The 24448-nt window shown below is 46.5% G+C and overlaps 1 protein-coding gene across 1 annotated transcript in view; it reads left to right on the forward strand.

The window, feature by feature from the left end:
* Positions 1-24448, forward strand: part of LOC137371861 (zeta-sarcoglycan) — a 580156-nt gene that overhangs the window by 459734 nt on the left and 95974 nt on the right. The gene's annotated exons all lie outside the window — the stretch shown is intronic.

Raw genomic sequence — 24448 nt, forward strand, 5'->3', positions numbered from 1 at the left:
TTTGACTCACAGTCCAGCATCCATTTTAAATCATCTGAAAGATTTTCTCTGTCATTTGTATTGGCAGTTGTAACAATGAGCATAGCAAACTGTTCATGTTCATTTTATGGGTGGCGCAGTGGTTAGCACCGCAGCCTCATAGCTCCAGCAACCCGGGTTCAATTCTGGGTACTACCTGTGCGGAGTTTGCAAGTTCTCCCTGTGTCTGCGTGGGTTTTCTCCGGGTGCTCCAGTTTCCTCCCACAAGCCAAAAGACTTGCAGGTTGGTAGGTAAATTGGCCATTATAAATTGCCCCTAGTATAGGTAGGTGGTAGGGAAATATAGGGACAGGTGGGGATGTTTGGTAGGAATATGGGATTAGTGTAGGATTAGTATAAATGGGTGGTTGATGGTCGGCACAGACTCGGTGGGCCGAAGGGCCTGTTTCAGTGCTGTATCTCTAAATTAAACTAAACATGATTTTGCTAAGAATAGCAAACAAGCGAATTCTTTCCTATTATGTAATAAAAATATATGGCTCAATTATGAAACCAGCATCATTTTGTATTACACTTTTACACAGTTCTAAATCTAAGCAAATGAACTTTTAGGGCATAGATTACTCCAAGCCTTATTTGTACACTGATCTGATGCTATAATTATGCATCACCACAGGCCATTTTGCAGAGTTCTTCATATCTCAATCAGTACAGCATCATTATAATCTCGCTTACTACATTCCAAATCCACTTTGTACAGCTGCATTAAGAGTGCCACCTGGTGTCTTCTCAGTGTCTTCTCAAACACCAAGGGCTAACTTTTTCTTTTAAAATGAGTAGGCACATCTCGGGCTGGACTTTGTTCTCTTGTCGGAGGCGGGTTTGGTGGCGTGAGAGGGGGTAGAGAATCTCCGTGGAGCCATCTGCCACGAAACCCGCCGCATACCGCAGTGTCCCGATTCTGTCAGAGGTGGGGAGGTACGATGGCGGTACTGATGCCCTGACATGATGGCATCGTAATTTAAATGTTTGAAATGCTGCTTTAAATAAATTTGAATCTAATTCACTTTGATCCAACGAAGGTTCCTCAATTTTATGGTTGGCATGAGGTACTCATGTGCATTCAGTTTTGCGACTTTGAAAAGCTATGCAACCGAGGCAAGAGTCCTCAGTGCTGCGAAAGGGAAGGTAACCTAACCAGAGTAGCATAGCGGAAGTCGGGTTTAAAGCAGCCATTGCCACTATGCTTGTGTGTGAATGGGGGGAATTCTGCAAATCCATCATGTGCTGTGCTGTTGATGCCAGAGACTCATCATCAGCCCGGGGCTCAGCATGGGCCTGGCCACCCACAGTCATCTGACTGTCAGAGACCTCGGCTGTCTCAGCCTCACTCAGCTGCTCGAGCTCGTGTGTGGTGCTAGCACCAGATTGTGACCCTGATTGTAAAGCCGAGTGGGTTCCCACTGAGGTGCAAGTATCTGCGCTGGTGGAAGGTGCAGGAGAGTCATGGGACAATGCATCCTCTAAGTGCTCCTCATCCTCAAAGGTTCTCTGCAGTCTTTCAGGGTCTGTAGTCACCTTCAAAATACAATTAAAACAACATGTGTGGGTTAGGAAATACATTTCCCATTAAGGACAGCATGCTAGAGCCATCTCAACATGATTATTGCATTGCTATCTGATCGGCAATCATCACTCTCTTGCACTGGGACTCCGAGCTCCAAATCTGAGATGGCGGGTCCTATTTGGCTTCCAGCTAATTCCAGTGCCTCCACTTGGTCCTGGATGCCTTCCTCCTGTTTTGAGTCCTCTTCTCCTGAAAGAGCAAGGATACACCTATTGAACATTGCCAAACATCAACATCACGGTTCTATTATCATGGGCCCTTCACCTGGGGAATGTTTTCTCTCTCATACTACCTCAACCTGTTATGGGTCTTACTTGGGCTGAGGTATAAATGAGGGAGACTTGTTCAAAATATGCAGCCACTTATCTGCCATCAATCAGCTATGAGTTCCCTGTCTTTGAAATGGCTTTGGCACCCATGTGGCATGCCGTTTGGTGACAACCAGATCACAACAATCAATTTTGGAATGTGCCACTTACCTTTGCTGAACGCAAGAGGTCATTGACCCTCTTCTTACACTGGACCCAGTTTCGTCAGGTGACCCCACGGCTGCTGACATCCTCTGCAATCTCCATCCAGGCTTGCTGGTTGAGTTACAAATTTTTGGAAGAACACAGGTGTTGCTTCAATGAGTCTCTGTTGAATGCACGGAGAGAGTGAATGCAGGGCTGGCAGGCTTTTAAGGATGGTGCCAGCACCTTCTCCAACATTAGGCGATGCCGTGAACGGCGTCTCCATTGCCGCCCCTGCCACGTGAATTTGTCGGTGGGGGGGGAGGGTGGGATACGGCAACCGCCATTATGCAAAAGGCCGCCCACCACGTAATCATGGCACAGCTGCTCACGCCAGACTGCCGCCATTTTGCGCACTCGTCGCCACTCCCAGCGGCGGGATCGGAAAATTCATCCCAAATATCCTGTGCTATATGTTGACACAGGCTATTGTGTACACATTTGTATAATATGCTTTACATTCTGAAGCTATCCTATGTGTGTTTTTGACATGCCTGAAAATTTTATTGAGACATAAATGCAACATTTTGATAAGCTATACCATTCCAGTTATAAACACATGATTTTAAGATTTCTGCCTTCTGTGCCATGACTTTTGCCAATAGCTTTTGTAAAGAGCGTTACAGGGTATGCAGACGCCTGGCTAATTTCACATTGGTAAACTGTAAACAGCAGAGGTGACACATACTGTGCAGAGAAATCTCCCAGTATTTACAGATACTTTGCCACGTTACTCCAAAAGAAAGTTGCCACCATCAACAAAAAAAGTGAGAAGCTAAAACAATACACTTTTGGAAATATTAAGCCAAAATAAAAAGTTATGGTATTTATTTTTAACTGTTGATATATTATAGTTATGAAGTCTTTTCATTACATGTGCATGTTTCCCAAATCTACACTGCCTAGATATTGGACAACATTGTGCCCATTTTACAGGTGTAAAATGAGTCACATATAGCAGGCGGTGTGCACACTCATTTTGGACCGGCTGCTAGCTGTGAGTCATATTGATGAAGACTCCACTATAGTCGGCCACTGAACGCAACAAGCCAAACTTGCCACTAGTGGGCACCCCCCCACCCGCCACCCCGCCTGCACCCCAGGTCCAGTGAGCTGCCTCTGGCACCACTAGTGGCTGCCACAGCTCACCAGTAATAAGTAGATGAGGCTGGCAGACCAATTTGTTAAGGGTCCTGCTGATGGCCTCATTAGGCACATATTAGGCACAGATTCAGCTGCAATCCAATTTCTAGGCCCCTTTATGAGGCCATCCAAGTGAGGCGGAAGTTCTTGCAGCTACTTCTGGTGCAGCCCATGCAGTAGCTAATACTGGGAAGGGCGCTGGCGCGGGTGTACCACGTGTGTGCTGGAAGCTTTGCAATTGGTCAGATTGTGACATATGTGATGCCTTCTGCCAAGTTGGAGCCAGATTCCTCCATGTCCTTTGACAGGAGGCTGTCTGGCAGGCCAGTCAATGCACCCAATGGCCGGAATTTTACAGTGGGCGGACAGGAGCCGGACTCCGATGTAAATGTCGGTGCCGAACCCGCTTCCGCCCAGCCAGGGGATCCGTCCCGTATTTTACAGATCCCCAGGCTTTAATTGGCCCGATGCGGGACTTCCACCCACTTGAGGGAGGAGGTCCTGCCTCAGTGAGCTGCCAGCCAATCAGCGGACCAGCAGCTCTTAGTCCCAGCAGCGCCACCAGGAGTGGTGGCCACTGCTGGGACTGCAGCCCAGCTGACGTGAGGACGATACCAAGGAGCCGGGACTGAAGGTAAATTGGGTTGCCTCACTAGGGGAATCGGTCATGCCCTGGTAAGGTGGTCGTCTGGGGGGAGGGGGTCATCTTGGATCCTGGGGTTGGGTTGGGAGGCGGGGGCGGCTCTCAATCGGGCACCCTGTGGAGGCAGGCAAGGGCCCTTAAGTGGCCTTTAAGTGGCCACTTAAGGGTCTTGATTGGCCTCAGGCGGGCGGGCCGCTTCTCACCCCCCCCACCGCCCGCTCCCCCGCCGGACCTCCGTAAACTTGGCTGGAGGCGGATTCGGGGCAGTTAGGCCTCCCAGAGCCTGCCGCTCAATTTTACGCCGCCCCATCCCACCATCCGACCCACTTGGGCGGCGTAAAAGTCCAGCCAACGTCTCAGTGTGCATCCTCATCGACATTCTCCCAACTGCCACCCCATTGAATTTTTCCTCTGCGTCCCCAAAAGCAGAACTCATTTGCAACCTCGCCCTCTGGTGAGCTGATACATGAAATATCCACCCCCCCCCTCCACCCCCCCAGCCTGACTGCAGCCCACTCTTGCCCGGTGACTCATCCAAGTCTTGATCTCAACTCTATATTAGTCTTTAAGGTACATGCAACCCCAACATCTGAACTGGTGGCTCAGAGTGATGAAACCTCTTTATCAGTGCTGTGGTGTAGCACTCTCTGTTCCTCCTTGGGCTGCTGTGGCTGGGCTGGCAGTAGTTCTTGGGTACCTGAAAGCAGAAAATTGGAAAGGGGAAGGATGGGGAAGGAAGTTGGGTGGGATGGGAAGCAAGAGGTCCATGGTCACACCATCAGCAGCTTACTCATCATGCCCAATGAAGGTGAGCTGGGAGTTGAGAAGGGGCGTAATAAGGCAGGAACATACCGTCCTCCTCATCTCAGTGTTGCCAGATACCACGGGCTCTGTCACAGCTGACCCCATGATGTAAGGAACCATCTCCTCCATAAGGCTAAGGAGTTGCAGACATCCTTGTCCCTCAGCAGCTCTTTTCTGCTCTCAGCCGTTATGGGCATCCTTGTTCTGCTGGATTTGGCAGGGAGTGTTGCTGCATCCTCACAGGGAGAGCAGTGGATTTGGTGACCTGTCCACACAAAGGCTGCATCAGGTATGGGAGCTGCGATGGCAGTGCCTTTGGATCTGCAAAGCAAGAGGGAGGGGAAAATGTCAGTGATTGTGTTGTACTGTGTTTGGTTGATGTGCCTGTCACTGCTGAATGGCTGGAAGTATGTTGAAGCAGTGAGAGATGTATGTGTGTCTGAGTATGGGTGAGGGTTGAATGTTAAGCATGAGTCCTGAGTGCCAGGGATTGCTGCCGGGTGTGTAATTAATGTATGATGATTTGAACTGTGTGAGAGTTTGGTAGTGTGATAGCTAGGAGGTCTTTTGAAAATGCATTCACTGACCTTGACCACCCGTCATTGAACTTCTTCCAGCATTGTTGCAATGCTGTGGTCAAAACTCTGGGAGTTGACCTCCCTGGCCACCTTCTCCCACTCCCTTTGGAGGGTGACCCTTGAAGGCCTCCTGTCCCCCTGCAGAAACAGAGCCTCTCTTCTCCTGTTCACCTTGATGACTAAGGCTTCCAATGATGAATCTGTGAACCTAGGACTCTTATGGTGCTCCATTTGTGCAGTTCCTACATGCAGCCAGTGTCAGTATAGGCAACTAGCAGCTGCTCTTTTCGACTGTCCGGCTGGAATTTTACCGTTAAGAATCGGGTCCCGTCGGGGTCCTGTGGAGGGAAAAATGGCGTGCGAAGACGTTGGGCTGGGTCCCCAGCATCATTACGCGCTGACGTAATTTAACCAGAGTGGGAAGCCGGGCGCGATCGAGTTTGCGCTAGCCACCTGACTGATATCAATTGAGAAGTACTTAAGGTAATTCAGAATCCAATTGACAGAGATTTTACGTTACGTACCTGATTTAACGGCCATTAATCAGGTCGTGGGGCGTGTCGGGAACCTGGCAAGTTCAAAAGGGCGGCAGGCATTGCTTCATGAGGGATTTGGAGGTAAAAATGAATTTATTGAACTTTATTAATGCTGATGTTATTTGTGTGCCCGAACAAAGGTTGTAACTTGCAGGTTGTGCAGAAGGTTTAATCTGAATGTTATGCACTGCTGATAGGGATCCATGTAATATGAGTTATTGCCTGAAGGAAGTACCTGAAGTGAGCCAGTGACAAAAGCTGGAAGCTATTGCCTGTGGTCAAAGCATTTGTTCTGCTGTTCAACAATGGGAATTGTTCACTCTGGAGGTGGATCATCAGATGAGGAAGACAGTGATTCAATGAGTGACAGAAGTACAAATGGTCAAGGGAACGTACAGCAAGCTGCACCAGTGCATCCTCGTGCTGTTGGAGGGAGAGTAGTTTGCAGAGTTGCCCGGGAGCAACCAGATGTCAGGAGACGTGCCGACCCAGTAGTAAGGGCATACTGAACGCGTCTGAACTACCTGCAGCTGTCAGAACGCCAGTGCAGAAGAAGAATGCAGCTGTCATGGGAGATTGTCACATCTTTTTGTGAGATGCTGGCAGTGGATGTTGCATCAAACTGTCTTGGTGGCCATCCAATGCCAGTCGCTCTAAAGGTCACAGTAGCTCTTAGCTTCTATGCGTCTGGCTCCTTCCAAGCCTCAGCTGCAGACTTGTGCGGTGTCTCACAATCAGCAGAGCACCATTGCATAAAGGTTGTGACTGATGCATTGTTTCAATGTGCTGACCATTTCATCACGTTCAAGACGAACAACACCAGTCAGGCTGAGAGAGCCAGAGGCTTCAGCATTATATCCGGCTTCCCAATGGTACAGGGCGTGATAGACTGTACTCATGTGGCCCTTAGGGCACCAGCTGGACAATCGGGGGCATTCATGAACCGCAAGGGATTCCATTCAATGAACGTTCAACTGGTCTGTGATCATCAGAAGTGAATCATGCAGGTGTGTGCACGTTACCCTGGTAGTTGTCATGATTCTTTCATTCTCCACAACTCTCAGGTGCCTGCAATTTTCAGTCCTCCACACAGAATGGAGGGATGGATACTTGGCGACAGGGGTTATCCTCTGAAGACATGGCTCATGACACCAGTGAGGAAGCAAGGGGTGAGGCAGAGGAACGATGCAACGGGAGCTATGCGGCCACCAGAGTGACAATCGAGCAAACTACAGGCCTCCTGACGATTGAGATTTAGGTGTCTTGACCGCTCTGGTGGATCACTGCTGTACGCACTGTCGAGGGTTTCCAGAATCATTGTCAAGGCTGTGCCTTGCATAACCTGGCGATTGAACATGGAGATGCCCCAGAGGATGATCAATGTCAGTGCGATGTGTCATCAGATGATGACGACATTTCTGATGAGGAAGATGTGCATCAGTCTAATGATGATCATGGAGAGGAAGCTGAATGTAACTTGGCTCTAACTGCTAGAGAAACAAGGGAATCTCTAATAGAATTAGAATTAGAATTAGAACATTACAGCGCAGTACAGGCCCTTCGGCCCTCGATGTTGCGCCGACCTGTGAAACCATCTGACCTACACTATTCCATTTTCATCCATATGTCTATCCAATGACCACTTAAATGCCCTTAAAGTTGGCGAGTCTACTACTGCTGCAGGCAGGGCGTTCCACGCCCTTACTACTCTCTGAGTAAAGAAACTACCTCTCACATCTGTCCTATATCTATCACCCCTCAACTTGAAACTATGTCCCCTCGTGTTTGCCATCACCATCCGAGGAAAAAGACGCTCACTATCCACCCTATCTAACCCTCTGATTATCTTATATGTCTCTATTAAGTCACCTCTCCTCCTCCTTCTCTCCAACGAAAACAACCTCAAGTCCCTCAGCCTTTCCTCGTAAGACCTTCCCTCCATACCAGGCAACATCCTAGTAAATCTCCTCTGCACCCTTTCCATAGCTTCCACATCCTTCCTATAATGCGGTAACCAGAACTGCACGCAATACTCCAGGTGCGGTCTCACCAGAGTTTTGTACAGCTGCAGCATGACCTCGTGGCTCCGAAACTCGATCCCCCTACTAATAAAAGCTAACACACCATATGCCTTCTTAACAGCCCTATTAACCTGGGTAGCAACCTTCAGGGATTTATGCACCTGGACACCAAGATCTCTCTGTTCATCTACACTACCAAGAATCTTCCCATTAGCCCAGTACTCTGCATTCCTGTTATTCCTTCCAAAGTGAATCACCTCACACTTTTCCGCATTAAACTCCATTTGCCATCTCTCAGCCCAGCTCTGCAGCCTATCTATGTCCCTCTGTACCCTACAACATCCTTCGGCACTATCCACAACTCCACCGACCTTAGTGTCATCTGCAAATTTACTAACCCACCCTTCTACACCCTCTTCCAGGTCATTTATAAAAATGACAAACAGCAGTGGCCCCAAAACAGATCCTTGCAGTACACCACTAGTAACTAAACTCCAGGATGAACATTTGCCATCAACCACCACCCTCTGTCTTCTTTCAGCTAGCCAATTTCTGATCCAAAGCTCTAAATCACCTTCAACCTCATACTTCTGTATTTTCTGCAATAGCCTACCGTGGGGAACCTTAATAGGAATAGAAACGCGTTTCAGTTGAAATGATATAAATCTTCACACATTTCAATCTGCTTTATGACATTAAACATTGTGAGGATCTGACAGTGCAAAATCTCTAACCTTTAGGGGGTGAGACAAAGCGAATAACCAATCCACCACATCATGAGGGACGCGACCCAAGTGTGTGGCCTCACATTTGAGACAACTTGAGTTGACTAACTATGTAATATCTGACTTCAGGAATGACATGTCCAATGGTAAAATCTCCAATTTAATCAAACATTATTGTTTTACAAATCAAATAAATGTACTTCAAGTCACCCAGTGCACCGGTAGTGAAATTGAAGTGTTTTCTTAATTCGTTTACGCGTGCTCATTCGTGTACCTGATCCCTCGCCACCAGACTTACCAGAGGCAGGTGGCTGATCTTGTTGCCGCCCTGCTTTTGATGACTTGGGTGGACGTCCTCTGCATGCTCGCGGCCGTGAGGACCCTGGCATCTCAGGGATCTCATGACAAATATCATGAGCACCCTATATCACCCTGGGATTTAGCGGTTCACATGTCCCTGGCAGAGGGAGCAAGGAGCTGCAGGATGCATCAGAAGCGCCGTGAGAGGAGTTCCCATATGTGATCTGCTGCCTCGTGAGGCTCTGGTGGTCCTCAATGGTGGCATCAGAGTGCTCAGTATCCTCAACCTGGCACAGATGAATCAGATTATGCTCTCTGATGCTCTGGTCCAGGGAGGCCACAGTCGCTCTGACGTCCCGAATTGCATGAAGAACTGGTCCCTCCACTGCAGCCGCCAGTCTATCAACGGAGGAAGCCAGATGTTCAAATGCCTGTGAGTTTGCTGAACTCATACTCTGGATGGATGTCTCCAGAGTATGAGTCATAGCGCGCAACGTCTCAGGCAACTCCTCCAGATTTCCATGGACTGCATTCTGCACCTGCAACATCGCCCGACGAAAGGATGATCTCAGAGGCACGTCATCGGCTTGTGGCTCTGCACTGGCCTGGTATCCCACTCTCCTCCGAGTGTGTGATGCATCGGCCGATTCTGCCTCTGGTGTCTGGCCCGGCAACTGTGCTATGCTCACACCAGTATGTGACATTGATTCCCCAGACACAGTCATCCCAACCGAAGTGTCAGTATCTGCTGTGGTACTTGGTGCGTCGCGATGATGTGACGGTGCACCCTCTGAGGCACCCTCCTCCACCTCAGAGGTGGATGGTCAGGCAACGGTAACGCTTCCTGGCACATGCTGGGTTTCACCTGTTGGGAAAAGCATCGTGATCAGTTTCATCATCAATCCAGAGTTAAGCACAAGTTTGTGCCTCCAGCAGGTTACATCTGGGTGATGTTACAATTGAGGGCAACATTCAGTGCATTTGACATTCACCAAATCATTGGCACAGTAGCGCAGCCTCACCACCACCCCCCCAATAATGAAGTGTTACACCACATTCTGGAACACTCACTCTCATGGCCAGGTACACCGGCCTCACCATATGCCACAGCGCATCCTCCTTCCTCCCCTGCTATAGTTAAAGCATCCTCCTCCATTCTGGTGAGGAATGCCTGGGTGGCTACACCGCCACCAGTACGTGACCTCTCCCGGACATTGTGTGCCCTCTTTTCCTGAATAACAAAGATACTTATTTTATACATAGTCAATGGCATATGACGCTGTCACCCAAAGGGTTGGTGTTGCATTTCACTGCTGTGATAGTGTTGGGCGCAACTTTAACACCACAGCATCAGCGTTCATCTCAGACTTGCCCATCATGCGTCCCATTTCAAAGCAGCAGCCAGGCATTGATCATACAGGGCTTCCACATTGCATTATGGGTACACAAGAAACCTCCCTTGGCACATAACCGATTAGATGAATGAGGAATGCCCCTTACCCGGGCAGAGTGAAGCAGGTCATTGAGGCACTTGCGGCACTGCATCCATGTACGCCTCACAATGCCTCGGCTGCTGACCTCCTCTGCAACTTCCAGCCAGGCCCTCTTGGTCACTTCGGAGGGTCTCCTTCTCCCATCTGAGCTGAACAGAATGTCTCTCCTCTCCTCAACAGCCTGGAGGAGGACCTGCAATGAATCGTCAGAGAATCGGGGGGCAATGCGATTGCTTCTGCCCTCCATCACCACTAACAGCAATATTGTTGTCTCCCGTTTTTTCTGTATTTCAAGGTTTGGAGCCTTTGAAATCTCCAGACCTTATGACAATTGTATCTTCCTTTACATCAAATGGAGAACTCACTGCTCTGTTTAAAATCAGTAATCCCTTATGTAGGGCTTACAATCAGCCTTCTGCGTATGTGGCCCCGCCCCCAATGATGCTGAAGTTCCCGCCGGCGCGCGCCATTTCTTTTCGGAGTTACGCCGTGGGCCCGCTGATTAGGTGATCAGCGCGTGATGCCAGCAGCCAGGCGACATGGAGCGGGATCGGGGGCCTGATCTGCTTCGGGAGCATCGGCCCGGGGGCCACCGGTAAGCGAAAAATTCCGGCCTCCAGCTTGCCTTTTAAAGGGTCAGATTTCATTTAACAGGAACAGGTTGGCTGTACCATGTGAGATCAGTGCATGCTGCTTGGCCCCCTGATGAGACAACTCTTCTTTGTCATGTAATATGTTCAAATAGTTTCTTCCTGAGCAACTCTGATCAAAAAATCAGTTTTGTGGTCCTGGCTTGCCAAACATTAGGCAACATACTGGATTTAGGTTTCTTATTTTTAGTGCCAAGTAGTTATTCCTAGGTTGGAATAATTGCCAACAAATTCTAGCTTCAGATGTTAAGTGGCCCTTTCCCATTCCTGTAAGCTGTTTCTGAATTGCAGATTAACCTAAAGCCTTGACCTGTCTCAATCTCCTTATTACACCATTATGTGTTAATATGCTTATCATTCTAGTTAAATCTTACATTGCTGGCAGAAGTACATATGTGACAGCACAATGTGTACCAAAAGGACAATAGCATATCCAAAAAATTGCCATGGTATCTAGTTGAAATGGATTATGACAAAACACTGCAGCATACAGCTGGTCAGAAGATTAAACAAGTAGAACCTGGGGCTAGGTGTACAAAATGTTTGTAAAATCAAATACCAAGGAAATTTTGCTCCCAATTTTCTTATCTCTATACGATATTTTATAGTCAAAATGTTTGGTATTTCCCAGTGCCTGTGTGCAGCGTGGCACCAGGAGACGCTTGGGAACAAATCGTCCTCTTTACTGGGAAGTGGTGTGGGGACCAATATATGAAATGCTTTGCTCTAATAAGGAATTTCAGACAGGCAAAAAAGGGAGATGCTAGAGTGGAGTAAGGTGATTGTTAAGCAGATTTTTCTCAACAGATCCATTCTTGATTGGAGTAGACTCTCTGTTTCCATGCTGGAAGGTGATTTTAAAAACAAAGAACTGGTATCCATCTGAGCTGGATACCCCATCAACAGTTCTGCTGTTGAAATTACTAGAAGATGGAATATATATCTCTTGTTTACTGTTATGACCTGGTGAGAAAGGGGTCTAGAGTACCCTGTCAGCCTTCACCTGGTTTTACCGTAACAGGGTTTAATTTTAAACACATTGTTTTTAGCTCCCCCTTGGTGAATCCTTGTTCACTAACTTCCAATTATATTGCAAAGAAACTAGCCAAACAGGTTTTCTTAGGTTTAAAGAAAAAAGGTTGAACTTTATTAAACTTAAACTCTAATTCAGTTAATGCCTACAGATACGTGACGTGCCCACGCTAGCATGAATACGTGATACACACATGCAGATAGAGACAGAAAAGAGCAGAAGAAATAAAGTGGAAAAGTTTGAGGCAATATCTGAAGATGATTTTGGTTACTGGTCTTCAAGCTCGCTGTAAAGTCCTTGATTGTAGGTAGGTAGGTCTTGCTTTTCGTTGGGGCCCAGTATTCTTCTTAAACCTTGTTGGACATAGGAGACTTTTCTCTCTTGAAGTTCATATGTCCTCAGGGGGTCCAGAGGCTTGTGAAAAAGAGATGGGAGCAGATAGGAGAGGTCTTCTCACTCCAGGAGCAAACAGTCTTTCTCAGTTCAAACCCTTTATACAATTCAGAAAAACTCGAGTTGCCAAGCAGGTTAATCATGTAGCTAGCTGGTCTGGCCACGTCTGTTTGTGGATTCTCTTGTCTTAGCTGACCCTGGAATGTCTCTTCTTACACACAATACCTGGTGCTCAAGGTCCATTGTGGGTTAAATTGGAGCAGGGAATAGCCCCTTTGCCCCTCCGAGCACTGTCTGTTAGTATGCAAATATTTTTTCCAGCCACAGCTGATCTGTTTAACAAGTCATTTCCCCGCTCCAGCAACAGTTTAAAATCAATGTTCATATGACAAAATTAATATGCCTCATTCTTGGCAGGTGGGCGGTCTGCATGACATGTATTTTCAACCCTTCCAATGCTCAAAAGCACAGTTGTGAAAGCTTATTGTGTAATTTAAAAATACAACTGCAGCATAGAGAAGAATGTAAGTTAATGCTATCTGGATAGCAGTTTGTCCTAAATGTAGATTTGTCTCAAGAAAAGATATAAACATGTTCTTCAAATTTATAAATTACATTGTTTTGAATAAAATGATGATGGTGTATAAGTCACTTAGGCTGTTGCAAAGGATTAAAATGACAACATACTTTCTTTATAAAATGAATAATGAAGCCAAATAGATGTTGATGTATAAGGGGGAACCATCCAGTGTTAAAAGAAGAAGGAACTTGTCCTGAGACTCCAGGTTCAAACTGATGCTGGATTTGGCACTAAAAGTCAGCTTACAAAAGGTTGATGGGCTCTAAGTACAGTGCTTCTTCTGTCCCAGTTTGAAGAACAACTCCACAGTTGTGGTGTCTACTCATGTTAGTCTGGAAATTTAATTTTGAAAAAGCAAAAGAGAAGACAAAATAGAGCAAATGATGGCACAATAATCAGAAATTAAGCATTCAGTATAGAATATATACAGCTTTGAGGTAAATTGCAGGGTGGGGGTTTCGGGAGGGTCTCATGTGAGGGACAGGTTGGGGGTGGAGTCTAGGGTAGAGGAGACTCTGATGTTCCTTGGGGGGCCCGGAGGAACACTCCTGCTCCTCTTGGCCGCACAAAGGCATAATGTTGAATTATCTGGTGTACATTTTATCCTTCCCACCAGTGGCAAGCCTGCCTCAGGCTGACAGGAGAGTGATGGCACTTTCCCTGCTTAAGGTCCCCTTAATACGCCATAAGGATCCGGTTGATGTAATATGACTGCAGTTTATATAAATTCATGAGACTCCCAGCTGCTTTAGGCAGTACCTGATTCACCTGCAGGTAAATATCAGAAGCAGCAGGAAAGGGCGTGTTCTAAGTGGGTAACTAACTTGCTTGATTTGAACTGCCCAACAGCCAAAGGGTGGGTAGGGTTAAAATTAACTCCTTTATTTTTACAGGGGCGTACATAGGGCAAATTAGAGAAATGAGGTGTACTTAGGAAGGAATTGGTGAAAAATCCACAAATGTCGTTCCTTTCTGAACCGCTGCCCACCAGCACCCCCCCACCCCCAAGCACCACCCCGCCAAAAAAACCCCAAAAAAGCAGCATTTTCTTGGAAGTTTCATCTCACAAGGCTGATATAATTATTACAGCTGTCACTTTACATTTTTAAACCTTCTGTGATTTCCTTTGATCTCACTCTTCACTGAATCCATTTGATATATCTAAGACAACATTATAGGTTAAGTTTGAGCAATCTCAAACACAAACTTTCACAATCAGTTCAAGGGTCCCTCCCCCAACTAAAATCTAGTTATGTTATGACCATTAGCAACATAGGAATTGCCAATTTGCACATTGCACAAATGATCAAAATGGAATGTGAGATTATTAATACTAGTTGGGAGAGGCAGCATTCACCACTGTTACTGACCACAGTGCAGTATCTCTTCTGTATTAAGTTTCTGACTGCTTGAGGAGATAGTCATAACCCCCCATGAAGAGCAGGCTGGTAGCAATCGTTCTACTCTTCATCGGTATTTTTCATGATATCTTATTATGAGCACTGTAAAAAGATGGGGTTATCTTTAATGTCTCTCTTAATTAAGCTAGTTTTAAGTTTCCATGTAAAATGGCTGTGCATAAGACCACTGTCACTCATCACCCTGATTATTTTGGCTATTGTTGTTCATGACTGTACTGTTCTTCGCTGCCTTTGAACAGTGGTCCTGTGACCTTGGCAATGCCAGAGTCAGCTAACTGAAAAAGGTATTAGCTTTACTTGCTGTAAGCGTGTAACTTTATTTGAATACACATAGGATTTTGTGAGTATAAGACTTAGGTTTAATATATAGCAGCTCAGTTGACTCAACTGAAAAAAATCCATTTGAGTTATGTCAAGCTGCATGACTGGAAAGTCAATGATAATTGGCATGGTCAGTGTGTGCCAGGGAACATCTGGCCCATAGAAAGTACATTAGATGCTTGTTATGTGAAAATGGTGATCAATTTAACGTGACATAAAAACAGATTGTATGGTTCATCTTTTAAAAGGTCAAATGTAGCCACAGTCTAACTTGATGTTTGTTTTCACCTCAAGTACATCCTATAGCCTAAGGGTTTTCCGTTTAAATAATAGTCAGTAATATGATGTACTCCTGAAAGGCTTTGTTCAAAAACAAGCCTGCATGCTCCTCTGCGTACTTTCAGAACCTGCCATGGATAACTAGTCATGAGGCTGGAATTTTTCCAGCTCGACGGCGAGCTTCAAAAGCAGTTGTGCGCACCCGCAGGATTCGCTCCATGGAGCCGCCGTGATATTTAGCGTGGCAGCTTATTTACATGGAGGGGGCGGAATGCCCACCCCCGATGACATGGAGGGGGCTGGCACTCCATTCCCGGCAACGGTGTCCGGTGCCACTGCGCAGACTGTGGTGCCATTTTTAAAGGGCTTCAGCCCTTCATTTAAATTTAAATATTTAAAGTTACCTGCCCTTAAAAATGAAAAGGAAAAGTTTATTAAAAGTTTGAATTTCCACTCCCACCCTCCCGATGACTACACACTTTATTAATTGCCCTCTTCCCCGCCAAAAAGGTAATCTCGCGATCTCGACCTTCCCCCATCGATCTTTTTTCACTTTAATCTTCAACCCCTTCCCATCATCCCCTCCACCAATTGCAATGGTTTTCCCTGTTCCCCCCCCCCCACCCTGAAAACCAACCTGCTTACCCCCCCCAACCAATGTTCCACCTCAGATCTCCAAACGGTGATCCGAAGGCATGGGAGTTCTGGCAACTGGCCGGAATATCACAGTGGGACAACCGTTGCGACGAGGTAAGTATTAATTCATTAATTTAAATAGATTTAAATATTTTAATGAAGGTCACATTGTCGAGCGGTGGGGGAGGTCGCCACTAGGCCTCGCCACCACTGATAAAATAGGGCAGGGCCTTCCCGACATCGAGGCCTGTGGCGGGCCTCTCCTGGAGGTATTTTCCAGGCCCCCCATCATGATCCCCCACGTCCGGGCAATTCCTTCTTTAAAGAATTGAAAACATTGTTTAAAAAAAAATTCCAATAGCAGATCACAACTTGTGGAATTCAAACTAGGACCCATACTTTTTCTTTAATGGAAATTCATGATCTAAATGCAAAATATGTGTGTACTAGAATCCAACACTGGGGGCCAGATTTTTAGACCCAGTTGGGAGCAGAGGAGGATGGGCACTAAAAATAGCACTGCCGACCAGCGGTTCTCTGGCTCCATCCTGTCCCTGGGTTATTTTTACAGAGGCAGGATGGGGGTGCAGCAAGGCTCTCCACCTGCACCTGGTGGGTAGACAATCAGACTCGTTAAGGGCCACTTAAGACCAATTAAAGGAGGCTGACAGGGATTTTCCAGTCAGCCCCCAAGTTCCTGCAGGGGGCCAATTTAGCTGCCTGGAGGCGGCCTCCAAATAGAAGACCAGGGGCCAGCGCTGCAGGCAGGCCTTGAGATCCTCCCTATCTGCCTGGGTACAGCAGCAGTAGCCTGGCCACCCTGCAGAGGGCTCCCCCCATGAAGTAGTGGCCTGGCTGCAAAGCCATTTTTTTATTAAACTTTGAAGGTTGGAAAGAGTGAGCCTTGATGTTGGGGTGTCTTGTCTGTCTCTCATTTACCTTCCATTGCATCCTGCTGCTTTCAAGCTGGAAGGTATTTGATTGGCCCTCAGATTCGAGAGACCCCTCGCCGTCTTTAATTGGATGGTGAGCCCACCCTTTGGTCATTAATTGGGTACTCCAGGGAAAATCACAATGAGTGCCTGTTTCCCACACAGTGTGGGTTTCTGACCCACAGTTGAGCCTGATTGCAGGGTTCATAAGCCCACAGGGAAAATCCAGCCCCAGATGTATTTTCTTTGCTGGCTTTTTCGAATGTGTCTGGCAGAATGTAACCAGAGGGCACTTGTCATAATGCTCACTTGATGAACTGAATAAACTGCTTGGACCAGTAGTGAAGTGGAAAATCTATAGTTAAATGGTACATTCATGTGAAATTGAAGTCTAAAACAATGCGAGCAGGATATTTTCTTATATTCTGGCTTACTGCCTGGCACATATAGGCTGTCCTTGATAGAGGTGCAAACTGCCCTCCGCCAACTCCTGCTGCCAGCCATCTGGAACCAGAGTAGGCCATTCAGCCCTTGAACCTGCTCTGCCAGTCAATTAGATCATGTTTGATATGTAACTCAACGTCATTTGACACCTGTGCTCCAGATCTCTTGATACTCCTACCTAAAACAAGACTAGTGGGGAGGCAGTGATGCAGTGGTATTGCTCTGGGGACATGGGTTTGAATCCCACTACGGCAGAAGGTGGAATTTGAATTCAATTAATAAATTTGAAATTAAAAGCTAGACTAATGATGGTCATGAAACCATTGCCAATTGTTGTAAAAAACCCATCTGGTTCACATATCCTTTAAGGAAGAAAATCTGCTGTCGTTACCTGGTCTGGTCCACACGTGACTTCAGGCCCACAGCAATGTGGTTGACTCTTAAATGCTCTCTGAATTGGCCCAGCAAGACACTCAGTTGTATCTAATGCTACAAAGCCTAAAAGAAATGAAACTGGTCAGACCACCCGACATCGACCTAGACAACGGAAACAACAAAGGCAAACCCAGCGCTGTGGACTCTGCAAAGTCTTCCTTACTGACATGCGGGGACACACGCCAAAGTTGGGAGAGCTGTCTCAGAGACTATTCAAGCAACAGCCTGACATAGTCATACTCACCAAATCATACCTTACAATGTCCCAGACACTGCCATCACCATCCCTGGGTATGTCCTGTCCCATCAGCAGGACAAACCCAGCAGAGGTGGCGACGCAGTGGTATACAGTCGGCAGGGAGTTGCCCTGGAAGTCTCATGGCGTCAGGTCAAACATGGACAAGAAAACCTCCTGCTGATTACCACCTACCACCACCCACCCCCTTCAGCTGATGAATCAATACTTCTTCATGTTGACCACCACTTGGAGGAAGCACTGAGGGAGGCAAGAACACAGAATGTACTGTGGGTGTGGACTTCAATGTTAATCACCAAGAGTGGCTCAGTAGCACCACTGCTGACCCAGCTGGCCGAGTCTTAAAGGCCATAGCTGCTAGACTGGTCTGCGGCAGGTGGTTAGGGGACCAACAAGAGGGAAAAATATACTTGACCTCGTCCTCACCAATCTGCCTGCTCCAGATGCATCTGTCCACGACAGAATTGGTAGGAGTGACCACTGCACAGTCCTTGTGGAGACAAAGTCCCATGTTCACATTGAGGATACCCTCCCATCGTGTTGTGTGGCACTACCACCGTGCTAAATGAGATAGATTTCAAACAAATCAAGCAACGCAAAACTGGGCCATCAGCAGCAGCAGAATTGTACTGGACCACAATCTGTAACCTCATGGCCCAGCATATCCTCCACTCTACCACTACCATCAAGCTGGGGGATCAAGCCTGGTTCATTATAGCGTGCAGGAGCGCATGCCAGGAGCAGTACCAGGCATACCTCAAAATGAGGTGTCAACCTGGTGAAGCTACAACACAGGACTACTTGCATGCCAAACAGTGCAAGCAGTATGCGATAGACAGACCTAAGCGATCCCACAAACAACGGATGAGATCTAAGCTCTGCAATCCTGCCACATCAAGTCATGAACGGTGGTGGACAATTAAACAACTAACCAGAGAGGTGGCTCCAGAAATATCCCCATCCTCAACGATGGGGGAGCCCAGCACATCAGTGCAAAAGATAAGGCTGAAGCATTTGCAACAATTTTCAGCCAGAAGTGCCGAGTTGATGATCCATCTCGGCCTCCTCCTGAAGTTCCCAGCATCACAGATGCCAGTCTTCAGCCAATTCGATTCACTTCGCATGATATCACGAAACGTCTGAAGGCACTGGGTACTGCAAAGCCTATGGGCCCTGGCAATAGTACTGAAGACCTGTGCTCCAGAACTTGCCCCTAGCCAAGCTGTTCCAGTACAGCTACAACACTGGCATCTACCCTGCAATGTGGAAAATTGCCCAGGTATGTCCTGTACACGAGAAAAGGACAAATCCAACCCAGCCAATTACCATCCCGTCAGTCTACTCTCAATCATCAGTAAAGTGATGGAAGGTGTCGTTGACAATGCTATCAAGTGGCACTTGCTTAGCAATAATCTGCTCAGTGACACTCAGTTTGGGCTCTGCCTGGGCCACTCAGCTCCTGACCTCATTACAGCCTTGGTTCAAACATGGATGAAAGAGCTGAACCCAGAGGTGAGATGAGAGTGACTGCCCTTGACATCAAGGCAGAATTTGACCGAGTATGGCATCAAGGAGCCCTAGAAAAATTGGAGTCAATGGAAATCAGGGGGAAAACTCTCCGCTGGTTGGAGTCATACTTAGCGTAAAGGAAGATGGTTGTGGTTGTTGGAGGTCAATCATCTCAGCTCCAGGACATCACTGAAGGAGATCCTCAGGGTAGTGTCCCAGGCCCAACCATCTTCAGCTGCTTCATTAATGACCTTCCTTCAATCATAAGGTCAGAAGTGGGGATGTTCGCTGATGATTGCACAATATTCAGCACCATTCGCGACTGCTCAGATACAGAAGCAGTCCGTGTAGAAATGCAACAAGACCTGGACAATATCCAGGCTTGGCTTGATAAGTGGTAAGTAGCATTTGTGCCACACATGTGCCAGGCAATGACCATCTCCAACAAGAGAGAATCTAACCATCTCCCCTTGACATTCAATGGCATTACGATCATTGAATCCCCTTCTATCAACATCCTAGGGGTTACCATTGACCAGAAACTGAACTGGAGTAGTCATATAAATACCATGGCTACAAGAGCAGGTCAGAGGCTAGGAATTCTGTGATGAATAACTCACCTCCAGGCTCCCCAAAGCCTGTCCACCATCTATAAGGCACAAGTCAAGAGTGTGATGGAATACTTTCCACTTGCCTGGATGGGTGCAGCTCCAACAACACTCAAGAAGCTCGACATCATTCAGGACAAAGCAGCCCGCTTGATTAGCACACCATTCACTCCCTCCACCACCGATGAACAGAAGCAGCAGTGTGTACCATCTACAAGATGCACAGCAGCAATGCACCAAAGCTGCTTAGACTGCACCTTCCAAACCTGCAACCTCCACCACCTAGAAGGACAAGGGCAGCAGATGCATGGGAACATCACCACCTGCAAGTTCCCCTCCAAGCCACACACCATCTTGACTTAGAACTATATCGCCGTTCCTTCACTGTCACTGGGTCAAAACCTGGAACTCCCTTCCTAACAGCACTGTGGGTATACCTACCCCAAATGGACTGCAGCAGTTCAAGAGGGCTGCTCACCATCACCTTCTCAAGGGCAATTAGGGATGGGCAATAAATGCTGGCCTGGCCAGCGATGCCTGAATAAAAAAAACTATTGATCTCAGTCTTGAAAGCTCCAATTTCCCCGGCATTCATACCTTTTGGGGATGTAAATTCCAGAGTTCTACTATCCTTTCTGTGAAAAAATGTTTTCTGATATGTTTACACCGGGCTGCTGGAAATATATTATGTATATATTTAAATATTATATATTTATTATATATATTTTATATCAATATATATATATATTTATCTCTGAGCAATGCAGATCTTGTAAAAATTGTATTAAATCACCAACTGGTTTATTTACAGCACTGAGATCTACAAGATCTCAGTACTGTAAATAAACCAGTACAATGTCTTCTTCAGAACAGTCTCTCTGTTTCGTAGAACATTCAAGTTCTGTGTATTTTAATCTCAGTTTCAACTTCTTCAGCTCCATCCACAGGCTTAAGCAATCAAACACAATGAACACAGAACACAGTGGACGGTTTAATACAATCAAACCTAGATCAATCTAACACTACATTGATTTCAGTCCTGAATGGCCTCTCTCTGATTTTAAGATTATATCCCCTTGTTCTTGATTCCCCACCAGAGAAAATAGTTTCTCCATATTTACTTTATCAAGTCATTTTAAACGTCTCGATCAAATCAACCCTCAATCTTCTGTACTCAAGAATACAAGTTAGGTTTATGCCACTGGGCCTCATAATTTAACCCTTTATGTCCCAGTGGAGATGAAGGAACAGCAATATATTTCCAAGTCAGGTTGGTGTGTGCACCTCCATCCCTCCAAGGTTAACATATCCATCTTGAGATTCAGTTTCCAAAATAGAACAGTACTCCAGATGGGGTCTGGCCAAAGCTCTGTATGATTGATATGTATAATGGTGAATAACATGGATAGTTGAAACAAACAGGGTTTTTTTTTGCAAAGATAAAGATCAAAGCACATTTCACAACGTAAATAAAATCTTACCTTGTCTGTAATGCTTTTTAAATCTTAATTCTGCAGTTTTGTTTAATAGTGCAGCTGATGGGATTAAAGTTCCAGATTTTATGTTTCTGAGCAATTAAATGGTAACTGAAGGAAACAGGTTTGTTACTTACCTGCACTGTCCTGACTCACCCCAGTGGGGAATTAACATGTTATTTTTGAAATACATCGCCCTCCCACAGAATTATCCCGTTATATTTTTGATATGTTGCTTAAATTAAGAATAGAGGGTGAGTCTGCATCTACATTGAGTTATGTTGTACAAGGTAAGCCCAGTTGCTAGATGCTAACCCACCCACTCTGGTGGGTATAATCATCTTTACACAAGGTTATGTGAAAGAGCAGAATGTGTACTAAGTGCTATCAGAGTCACTGACAGTACCATCAGCAGTTCTCCAAAATTTGTTCCAAATTCTGCAGAAATTCCTGAATTCTGGGGGCCAAATGAAGCACTCATAGTTTTACTGCAAGCATGTTAGGAATCCTCATTATAAGGAACGATCTTCAGTGGTTGCTATTCACAGCAAAATTATAAATGATTCTTTATACAAGTACTTACAATTTTGCTATAAGGAGTGAACTGGGAAAATCTTCTCAATAATCTTTGATTAATGTTCTATGTTAACCTTCTACAGGGAAAAATAAAACAAATTGACTTAGTCATTTATGCACGTTTCCTGCCCAGTGCTGTACACTCACTTTTGAAAAGTTATTTTATATTCATTCATGGGATGTGATTTCCCTTGAGAAGGTAGTGCTGAGCCTCCTTCTTAAACCATTGCAGTCCATGTGGTCCTCCTTTTCGCATCCATCCTCCACCATTTTTTTTATTTGTTCATGGGATGTGGGCATCGCTGGCTAGGCCAGCATTTATTGCCCATCCCTAATTGCCCTTGAGAAGGTGGTGGTGAGCCACCTTCTTGAACTGCTGCAGTCTTTGAGGTATTGTTAGGAAGGGAGCTCCAGGAATTTGACCCAGCGACAGTGAAGGAATGATGATGTAGTTCCAAGTCAGGCTGGTGTATGGCTTGGAGGTGAACCTGCAGGTGGTGGTGTTCCCATACATTTGCTACCCTTGTCCTTTTAGGTGGTAGAGGTCGTGGGTTTGGAAGGTGCTGTCTAAGGACCCTTGGTGAGTTGCTGCAGTGCATCTTGTAGATAGTACACACTACTGCCACTGTGCGTCAGTGGTGGAGGGAGTGAATGTTGAAGGTGGTGGATGGGCTGCCAATCATGTGGACTGCTTTGTCCTGGATGTTGTCAAGCTTCTTGAGTGTTATTGGCGCTGCACCCATCCAGGCAAGTGGAGAGTATTCCATCACATTCCTGACTTGTGCCTTGCAAATGGAGGACAGGCATTGGGGATACAGGAGGTTAGTTACTTGCCGCAGAATTCTCAGCCTCTGACTGGCTCTTGTAGCCACTGTATTGATGTGGCTGGTCCAGTTCAGTTTCTGGTCAATGGTAATCCCTAGGATGTTGATAGTGGGGGATTCAATGATGGTAATGCCATTGAACACCAAGAGGAGATGGTTAGATTCTCTGTTGTTTGATATGGTCATTGCCTGGCACTTATGTGGCGTGAATGTTATTTTGCCACTTATCAGCCCAAAGGCTAGGACACTACCCTGAGGAGCTCCTGCAGTGATGTCCTGAGACTGAGATAATTGACCTCCAACAACTACAACCATCTTCCTTTGCGCTAGGTATGCATCCAACCAGCGGAGAGATTTCTCCCCGGATTCCCATTGACTCCAGCTTTGCTAGGGCTCCTTGATGCCACACTCGGTCAAATGCTGCCTTGATCTCAAGGGCAGTCACTCTCACCTCACCTCTGGAGTTCAGCTGTTTTGTCCATGTTTGGGCCAAGACTGTCATGATGTCAGGAGCTGAGTGGCCCTGGCAGAACCCAAACTGAGCTCATCCAAATTTATTTTTCTTATTTATAAGTTGCACATGATGTAAGCATGTACCTCTTAATTCCCCTGCTCCCCTTAACATTATCCTTGTGCCTTTGATCCTTTAAGATACCCAAGAAGTGCAACCTGGCCAGATAGTGGAGGACTTCAATGAGCTAGGCTACAGAAGAATGCTGATGGGTTTATATACACAAATGCTTGGTTGACTGCAGAAAGCCTGCGTTCAATGTCAAGGTGCATGGAGCAAATAGCACAAAGTTGGCACAGAGCTTTGTGTACAACTTGGAGCCCATCCTTTCCACATGGAAGCGATGGACAACCTGATTTGTACACTTGTGCTTGATGCAGTATCTGATGGCCAATTACAGCACAAGCAGCTTCCACCAAAAGTCTGAGTGCTGCAATAGAAGCTTAGACTGAAGTCACGGAAGGTCAGATAGCTGCCATTATGACTGTGGATACCAGTGTGCACAGGGACAGGCAAAGTGTCATAGTAGTCCAGCAATCTGTCCTCCGATAGGTTACTAGGATTGCTGAGGCACTGCCCCAGGGGAGCAGCAGTGGCTCAATGAAGCACAAACCTGCTGTCCTTTCTCAGGATAATGGCATTTGTGCTTCCATCATGCCACTCCACCACTGCTGTTACTCATGTCTGTCAGCTACCCAGCCCACACTGCTGCTGCCCATGCTGAGATGGTGCAGTCTGAAGCTGGGCCTTCTAGGGGCAAAGCTGCCCAGGGTCATCCTCCAAGGTCATCTGCAGTCTCCTACAGTGAAAGTCATCAGTCTTCCACCAGCCATGCTGCAGCCACTGGGATAGCTCTGTGTAGCAGCACTAGGAGCGGCAAAGAAACATGGATGATGGGCAATTCGGAAATGCACAAGGGTGATTAATATATAATATGGCAATTAGTGTGCAATATGGCATGATTCTATTTATAAATTTGGTTTGAAATGTTTATTTTTTCTTGTCTTTCATTTTTGCATTGTGGCCAAGAGGACAATGTGATGGTCAGTGACAGAGTAAAGTGATGGCTCTGGCAGAAAGGGGCAGTCTAGGTTACCGCCTCTGTTCCTCTTCCTCCTCTTTCACCTCCTCCTCTTCGATGTCCCCCTCTTCCAACTTCTCCTTCTCCTGCTGCTCTTCAGCTTCTCATCTGATAGCTGGTGGG

This window comes from Heterodontus francisci, chromosome 1 (assembly GCF_036365525.1).
Source record: "Heterodontus francisci isolate sHetFra1 chromosome 1, sHetFra1.hap1, whole genome shotgun sequence".
Lineage (NCBI taxonomy): Eukaryota > Metazoa > Chordata > Chondrichthyes > Heterodontiformes > Heterodontidae > Heterodontus > Heterodontus francisci.